The following is a 9,133-nucleotide window of genomic DNA, read 5'->3' on the forward strand; positions in this document are numbered from 1 at the left end:
TTTATTTATTTATTTATTTATTTATTTATTTATTTATTTATTTATTTATTTATTTATTTAAAAGATTCTATTTATTTTTTGACAGAGAGAAAGCACAAGCAGGGGGAGCAGCAGAGGGAGAGGGAGAAGCAGACACCCCACTGAGCAAGGAGCCCGATGTGGGACTCGATCCCATGACCCTGGGATCATGACCTGAGCCAAAGGCAGACGCTTAACCAACTGAGCCATCCAGGCACCCTTGAATCTTTTCTTTTTAAATTGAGGTGAACTTTATATAGCATAAATGTAACCATTTTAAAGCGAACACTTCTGGGCCACTCACTATATTCACAGTGTTGTACAACCACGACCTCAATGTAGTTCCAAAATACTTTCATTACACCAAAATAAAACCCCCATATTCATCAAGCAGTTAATCGCCATTACCCACCCTCCCTCCCCCATAGCCAGTAATCTGCTTTCTGTCTCTATGGATTTACTTATCCCAAATATTTCCTATAAATGGAATTGTACAGTATATGGTCTTCTGTGACTGACATCTTTTCCTATACATATTGCTTGTGAAGTTCAACCACATTGTAGCATGTATCAATACCCATTCCTTTTTGTGGCTGAATAATATTCCATTCGTTGTCTTCTCACCCACTGGTAGATATCTGGGTTCTTTCCACCTATTGGCTATTGTGAATGGTGCCATATAAGTATTTGTTTCATCATGTGTTTTCAGTTCTTTGGGGGTGTATTTCTAAGAGTCGAATTGCTAGGTCAACATAACTTGCTCTCACCATGAAAAAAAAATATATCAGACAAACCCAAGTTGAGGGACATTCTACAAAATAACTGGCTTGTAATCATCAAAAATGTCAAAGACATGAGAGGTAAGGAAAGGCAGAACTTTTCCAGATGGAGGAAGGAAAGATATATGAGTGCTAAGTACACACACGATCCTGAACTGAACACCTTGCTAATAAGGATGCTACTGGAACAATTGGTAAAACCTGAATGAGTCAGAGGAATATTGATGTACTTTCCTGGTGTTGATGACTATGTGATGGTTACATAGGAGAATGTCCTTGTTTGTAGAAAACACACACTGAAGTATTTGGGGGTGATGGAGCATCATGCCAGCAAGTTACTATGAAATGGTTCATCAGAAAAATAATTTGCATACTTGCAACTTGTTTTTGCAGATTTGGGATGATTTCAAAATGAAACAAAATTAATTTAAAATACTTGATGACTTTTCCTCAAGAGCCATCCAATGTTTGTTTTGACTTTTCTCCTGTTCTCTCTTGCATAATCTCCCTTTAGATTCTTGCCCCCTCATCCCACTTGCTCGAGCTGGTGTTAAAGTCACCGTGAGCCCCACGCTGCTGGATCCAGCAGCTCCAGGCCGCCTCTCACCTGCCTCATCAGCAGCATCTGGCAGGCTGATCCCTTCCTCCACACTCAGCCTCCTGGCCTTCCTTCCCCATCGCTGGCTGCTCCTTCTGGATGCCTCTGCTGGTCCCCTCTTCTCCTGACTTCTGGATATTGGGGGCTTGGGACTCAGTCCTGGGGCCTCAACACTTTCCCTTCCACACCCCTCCCCTTGGAGACTTTATCCAGTCCTCACCGTACATGCCATATATCTACTGATGACTCTCAACTTCTACCTGCAGCCTGGGCTCCTTCCTCAGTTCCCTACATGTGTCCCTGACCATCTGCCTGCTTGGCATCTCCACTCACGTGTCTGACTGGCATCTCAGCTCAGCGTATCCAAAACTGAGCTCCCGGCCTTCGTTGTTTTGCTCTCCACAAAACAATCTTCCTCATCCCAGTAAAAAGCAATTCCATCCTTCCTTTGCTCAGGCCAAAAACCTTGAAATCACCCTAGACACCTTCCTGTTTCTCACATCCCACAGGTGATCAGGCAGCCAATCACATTGGCTCTTCAAAGAATATCCAGAAGAGGGTGCCTGGGTGGCTCAGTTGGTTAAGCAACTGCCTTTGGCTCGGGTCATGGTCCCAGAGTCCTGGGATCGAGTCCCACGTCAGGCTCCCGGCTTGGTGGGGAGCCTGCTTCTCCCTCTGACCCTCTCCCCTCTCATGCTGTTTCTCACTCTCTCTCAAATAAATAAAATAAATAAATAAAATATTTTTTTTTAAAAAGAGTATCCAGAATCTACCCACTGCTGACCATTTGTACAGCTTCTACCCACCTTCATCATTCCTCTGAACTCCTACAGTAGCATCTAGCTGGTCTCCCTCCTTCTCTCTTACCCCCTTCAGCCCATGTCACTCCTCCACTACCTACTCTGCAGTGGTTGCTCACCTCGCTCTCCTAGAGGCCCAAGTCCTAAAAATGGCTCACAGGGTATCTTACATTGGGATGCTCTAGAAGCCAATGCTGAGGCAAGGGCTTGAGTATAAGTAGTTCACTTGAGAGGGGACTTCTGGGAGCGTGGGGAGATAAACAGGGAAGTGAGACAGGAAAAAGGAAGGAAGCCAATACAGGGTGTGTTAATAAGGGAATTACCGCTGTGGGTAATGAACTCAACCCTCCTGGGGATCTCTGAGAGTCTGCCTAGATCATGTCTCACAACTGTCAAACCTAAGAGGCAAGGCACCTAGGTATTTATTCACCAACTCCACATAGGTTGGGGGCTACTCCCAGGATCATTAACTCCCTGGCCGGCTCCCTGCACAAGGGCCTACTGTATACCTGTGGCCAACAAAGACCCTCAGACGGAGAGCTGCCGGGGCCGTAGGAAGCCACAGGGTCTGTGTGCATCCAGTGGGGAGTGCTGAGGAGATATAGGTAAAGTGCTCCCAGGACCTTCTTCAAAGACCCAACATGATCTGACTTATGTCCTATCCCACGTATCCCAGTGACCTCACCTGCCATTCTATGCTCTCTTACCCACTCCAGCCACAAAGAAACTCCTTGCTGTTTCTCAAACACATCCTGCATGTTTTTAACCACAGGGCCTTTGAACTTGCAGCTACCTTGCCCCAAATGCTCTTCCACCAGGTATCTGCATGTCTCCCACCTTATCTTCTTTGGGACTTTATCTAAATGTTGCCAGCTCAGCAAATCCTTCCTAGGAAAACAGATGACAGCCTCTAGTTAGGACTATCTGAGGAGAGTTTTATAAAGTACGATTTACAAAGGTTTGGACAGGGTATAGGGAAACTAGAAGAGGTAGTGAATTCCCCTGGGGCTAGTAAAGGCAGCCACAGTTGCCATTCCTAGGTCTGAAGGAAGGTGTTCTTGGAACTGGGTGGCCTATGTGGGAAAAGCTTCCTAATAGGGGCTGAGGCTTTTGGAGGAGGGATGAGGGATCCTGACCTCACTTGCATCCTTCTGGTCTTCTGAAGGTGTTTCCCACCAGCCATGCCCAACCGGAAGCCAGTGTTACTCTTCATGTTGTTCACAGATATCAGCTGCAAGGCATAGGGCAGGGAGAGGAGCAAATTACAGATGTCCAGCACACTGACCAAAATAGCCATACAGACACACTGCCTATCCCCTTCCTTGATTTATCTTTCCCCTTAGCAGTTAGCACCATCTAACTGATGATACATTTGCTTATTTATTTCATTTATTGTTTATCTCCCTCCCCTGGAGTGTAAACTCCACAAGGTCAGGGATTTTTGTCTTCTTCATTCACTGCTGTATCCCCAGCAGAACCTAAACCAGCGCCTGACACACAGCTTGTGTTCAATAGTTTTTGAGTGGATAAAATTGCTATTTAGCTGTGGTAGGCAGGATAAGGCCGCAAATATGTCTCCATCCTAAACCTAGGAATCTGTGGATATGTTAGGTTACATGGCAAGGGGGAATTAAGGCTGCAAATGGAATTCAGGTTAATAAGTTGACCTTAAAATAGGGAGATTATCCCAGATTATCTGGGTGAGCCCAACATAATCATGAGTCCAGTAGAGCCAGGATCAAAAAGATTTGATCTGGCTTTGAAGATGGAGGAAGGGGCCATGAGTCAAAGAATGTGGCAGCCTCGAGAAGGTGGAAAATGCAAGGAGACACATTCTCTCCTAGAGTCGCCAGAAAGGAATGCAGCTCTGACGACACCTTGATTTTAGCCTGGTGACACCCACTTTAGACTTCTGATCTCCATGACCGTGTGATGACACATGTGTGCTGTTTTAAGCCACTAAGTCTGTGGTAATATTCACAGCAGCAATACGAAGCTAATGCATTAGACATTTTTTTTAATGGCAGGAGCATGGGCTCTGAAGCCAGCTGGGGCTGCTTTTCTGGTCCTCTTCAGCTGAGGGACCTCACACCTTTCTTTTTCTGTGCAAATAATACTATTGATTGCTCCTACGTCATGGCTGTGGCTTTCGGATTTGGTGAGCGGCCGCATGGCTCTGAGCCTGGTCTCCTGTAACTCCTCTTCTTGACCAGAGGCCCTGCAAGTGTCTTGCAGACTGTAGACAATATATTATTTGTGGAAGGATAAATGCATTTCATCAAATGATGTTCCATAAGAGACTTCATCGTTCCTCTCTGTTTAGGACACTGGAGTTTCTCCCCACGTTCTTTTTTTGCTATCGTAAACAAAATTTGAGAATCTTTGTGCATACAGCTTTAAAAAAAAAAATTAGTCTTCTACTCCTCCAAAACCAGAGCTCCCGTTGGCTGCAAGTATGGTGCTCACACACACACAAGATGTGCTGCAGACAGCTGTCTTCAGTGTAGGGTGGTTCGGCTCACCCAGCAGCTGGGCACCAACCGGGCCAGTGAGCCCACCACGTGGCCTTGCCTGGCTGGGGCTGGAAGGTGGGGAGAGGAGAGGAGGCGGACTGGAAGCTGTGTCCCAAGGCACTTTGCTGAATTCCCTTCCTGGGCTGTGCTTCCCCTGGGCTCCTCCACCAGGGCAAGGGGTGTGGGGGGGCACCCAGGAAAGGGAGACTCGAGAGAGGGAGCGATGATCCTGCAATCGTCTGAGCCAAGGAAGCCTCTCCCTGACGCAAGGGAAGCGTCAGGGGCCAGTTCAGCAGCTCCCGGTGGTGCTGACCAGGGTGAACGCATCGCAACCACCCTCCCTCCTGGCGCACATCCAATAATGGTGCTGCGCCGGCTGTCCCACCTATGCAGGGCGGTAGGGGCCTCCCCAGCTGTCGGGGGCGGCGAGAGACACGGAGCCCTGAGAGGGCAGGGACACAGGAAGTGAGAAAGCAAGCGCCCGTTCTCTGCAGGGCCACCCCACTTTCCAGGTGGCATCCATTTGCCGATGCCCCTAGAAGCCGCAGGACCTGAGTCTGCAAGGGAGAGGGGAGGAGAGGGTTGTGAAGTGAAGCCAGCGAGAGAACAAAGAAGGCTTTGCTGGAGAGGGAGGCACCTTCAACTAAGGCCTCGGGGGCTTGGGGAAGTGACTCACTGGGCCCCCCGGGGAAGGACCCACCCATGGGGTTCCTAGAGCCTGAGAATGCAGGCCAGCTGCTGGGCACAGGCCCCATGGGGTGGGGAAGGGGTTGTCAGTCTCAGCCTGAGTTGGGTGGAGCCTCCCCCAGGGTCCGCCCTCCCCTACCACCTGACCGGTGTGGGTCCTGCCTGGGGGCCTGGGGCGGCGGGGGGGGGGGGGGGGGGGGGGGGGAGGCGGAGCTCGCGGGCCTCCCAGACAGGGAGGTTGCCACCACCACTGCTGCTCCTGCAGCTTGGGGTGTGGGGGGGCTGCAGGCAAGGTCCCCTCTCCCCAACTCACACTCCCATTGGCCCAGCTCCTAGACACCTGGGCTCCCCAACTCTCGGCAGAGCCCGCTGAAGCAAGGCCATCAGTGCCCCCCAAAGGTGGCCGTGTTGGCGTCTGGCCCTGTCCCCTGTGATGAGAACCTGGAGAGCCCCGGCTTCTCGGGCAGTTGCACAACCTCCCCCAATTATGCTCCGTCGACTGTGTGGCAACCGGGCGAGAGTTCCAGGACCTTGTATATACTCGTACGAATCTGCCTTCCTGCTGTTGGGCTGCAGGGCGAGGCGTGTCTCTGTGGGCCCCAGGAAATGGGGGTGTGTTCGCGTCCAAGAGGGCGTGGCCCGCGTCCGGAGTGGGAGCAGCCGCCCCGCCCCGCCGGAGCAGACTCCTCGCCCGCCCCAAACCGCAGCTTCCTCGGGAGCCCTGGACCGGGTCCAGGACACGGAGGAGGAAGCTCTGGTGACATTGTAGACACAGGCTTCCAGCAGCCGACTTGGCCAGGAGCAACTGGAGGAGGCGGCGCACCTCCGGCCGTCCAGCCAGGGACGCGGAGCGGGGCGGGGGGCTCTGTTGGCCGGGGAGGGGCAGGGCGGCACCGCGGGCATCCTCCCAGGCGCTTGGCTTGGGCGTCCCGGCCCCTCCCTGGCTCCGCCCCTGCTCTTTAAGTCTGTCCGGGTCTGGGATGTTAGTGTGAGGAGGTCCTGGGAGTCAGGCCCTGGATGACCCAGCTGTTACCGTCCCCGAGCCATGGCCCTGGGGCCAGGAAGAGCGTTGTCCAGCGTGGCCACCAGGCCCAGAGATGGCTGTCAGGACCGGCTGTTGGACGATGTAATGGAAATAAAGACAAAAATCCAAATGCAGCTGACCTCCAGCCCTCTCCTTTGTGTTTCCTGCGGGAGTGTGCCTACCTCTGTCTCTGGGTCTCTCATTAGAATTTCAGAGAAGGCTTGTTCGCCATGGAGGTGTTAGTGTTGAAGCCTGATTGTTGGCTCTATGCTCAAATCAAGGAATTTAGGGGTAATCTGTGTTTGATGTCATGATAAACTCAAAAACTGTAATATGGAAAGTTCTCTCCCAGATAAATTTACAGAGCCTCAGGTAAACAATCCTTGTGGAAAAACAAATGTCTTCTCTCAGTCTCATGGGATGTCTGGTCCCCAAGCACCCACAGTGGCTGGCGCATGCTGGCCATCCATCAATGGCACCCAGCAGGTGGTTGGGAAGATAAGGATCTTTGCAGTTAGCAGGGACCCTTTGGCTGGCCGGTGTCGGAAGCCTCAGCAGCCTCACCAGCCCACTCTTCAAGTCAAAGTTATATGACCCTAAAATAGCACAAATACTGTCCAAGACATCCTTCCACTGGGGATAGGAGGGTAGGACTAGAAACACAGGGGCCTCTGTCCCTGTGAACAAACAGCTACCAGACAGGCAGCCACGCCCGGCTACGCATCCCCAGCAGTGCTCCCCACTGCCCACAGCCCTGAGGTTTGAAGAACGCACCATGGCTCAGGCAGGTACCTGGTTTGTCTGGCTCTGGGGTTTGGGGGAAGAGAGCCGCCATTCAGTGTTCCCAATAAGATGGGCCAGGGGGATGGGGTGGGGTTGGAGGGGCTGCCTAGGGGCTGGGGTCTCCCTTCCACTGAAAGCTCACTGGGAAATGCCCTTGGACTTACAGGGCCTTGAGGGCAGGGACTGAAGCCAGGGGCTGTGAGGTCCAGGGAGAGTCCCTCATTAGCCTTCCTTTTCTGTTCAACCTCATTGGGGTTGGGTTTCACTTGGGTCACTTTAGAACTCTGTCACTGCTAGTCTTGCTCCTGGCAGGAAGCTGCCCTTCCCTGCCACCAATACCTTTTTCTTTCTCTTGGTCCAGAAAGGCTTACTCCATGGGTCCCAGTCTCCGGGCAGGGCTTCTCTCCACATGGAGCCACCTCCTTTGGATGGGGCTGCGGAAGCAAAGAGGGTCTGCCATGTCCTCATCACATTTGAGCCAAGACCAGCATTGTGTAGCTGTCTTGAATTTGTGGCCCCACCCACCTTAAAGCCAATGGAAGTTATGGCCATCAAACTGGACATTAGTTTCTACAACAGCCCACGTTAGCCCAGGTGTCAGGTTCAAAGCCAGCAGCTGCCCTGTCTGGACAACTGTTGTCCCTCTGTCTAGATTGCCCATTGGGTTGAACCAAGGGTTCTTCCTCAAACTGAAGATCCTCTGGCTGCTCCCAGTTTTGTATGTCCCACCTTGTCACCTGCTTAGGAGAAGCGCCAATCTTGTGTGTCTTAGTGTGTTCTAGGGTCACCGTAGCTGTTTTCCTGTCTCTGGAGAGTCAAGAGGAAGGACAGGGCCCAATGGGCTGGGGCCATCTTAGTTGATAGTTCATCTGTCCAGAGAACACAGGTCTGCCTCCTGAATGGGATAAAGGGTAGCCCCCCAACCCTAGGCTCATTAGGCTCTGCTGGGCTCAGCCAAATTAGTCCTCCCTCCCCTACTGCTCATATCTGTGCTTCTCTGCCCATTTTCCAAATGTACTGGTTTGGTTCAAACATACATACACACACACACACACACACACACAAAATCAATATAGTGCAAAAGGCCTACTGTACCCTGAACACAGGGACCAGGGCTGGAGGTTTGGGAGAGACGAAGGAAGCCATGCCTTCACTGCCCTTGTTCCCAGGTCTACCAGCATGGGTGCACGCTAGGTTGGGGGGGACTATGCAGCTGCTTAGGGCCCAGCCCTCCATGGCAGCTCCTCAGATCAGGTCTAGGATTTGGGACTTGGGCTGCTCAGGGTCCCATTCATTGGCCAAGCTAAGTCCCAGGTGTGAGCAGTGATGGTTTCAGAATCATCTAGATCACCTTCTTGTGGCTGCCTCCATGGATTAGAAACAAAGCACTAGAGCTGCATGCGTAATTTATAAAATAGCCTTTATTTATTCTAAGGAACACAGTCAAGGGGTAACTTAAAAAAAAAAAACAACAAACACACTTTTTAAAAGATATTTAGTGTTGTGACCTGGCTTCAAGCCCCGTGTGAGCAGGACAGTGGCAAAAGCCACGTGCCGTGGCTTGGCCGGTTCTCCCCTGCCCTGGTGGAGGTTGGGCAGTGTTGGCCGAGCTCTCTCTCCAGTCGCTTATCATAAATAACCAGTTTTGAGGCTCCTGAAGAACAGAAGAAACATTTATGCTGCTGGTATTTGATCAAAAGATTACTTAGAATATAGTCATTCCAGAAGTAGAAAAATGTTTTAAAGGGACCACTAATTTGTGCTGTTTATGGGGACTCCATATATTAGAATTTTAGCGTTACTGTGGGAGCATTGGATATCTCTACAGATTCAGAAATTGCCAATTTATGTGAAACGGACTTCCTGATTTTACTTAATTAGTAAAGACATAGGAGTGACAGTTACTGTTTTCATTGTTGTTTTTTTCAGCA

The sequence above is a fragment of the Mirounga leonina genome, unplaced genomic scaffold, assembly GCF_011800145.1.
Source record: "Mirounga leonina isolate KUSES-001 unplaced genomic scaffold, KU_Mleo_1.0 Mir_177, whole genome shotgun sequence".
Lineage (NCBI taxonomy): Eukaryota > Metazoa > Chordata > Mammalia > Carnivora > Phocidae > Mirounga > Mirounga leonina.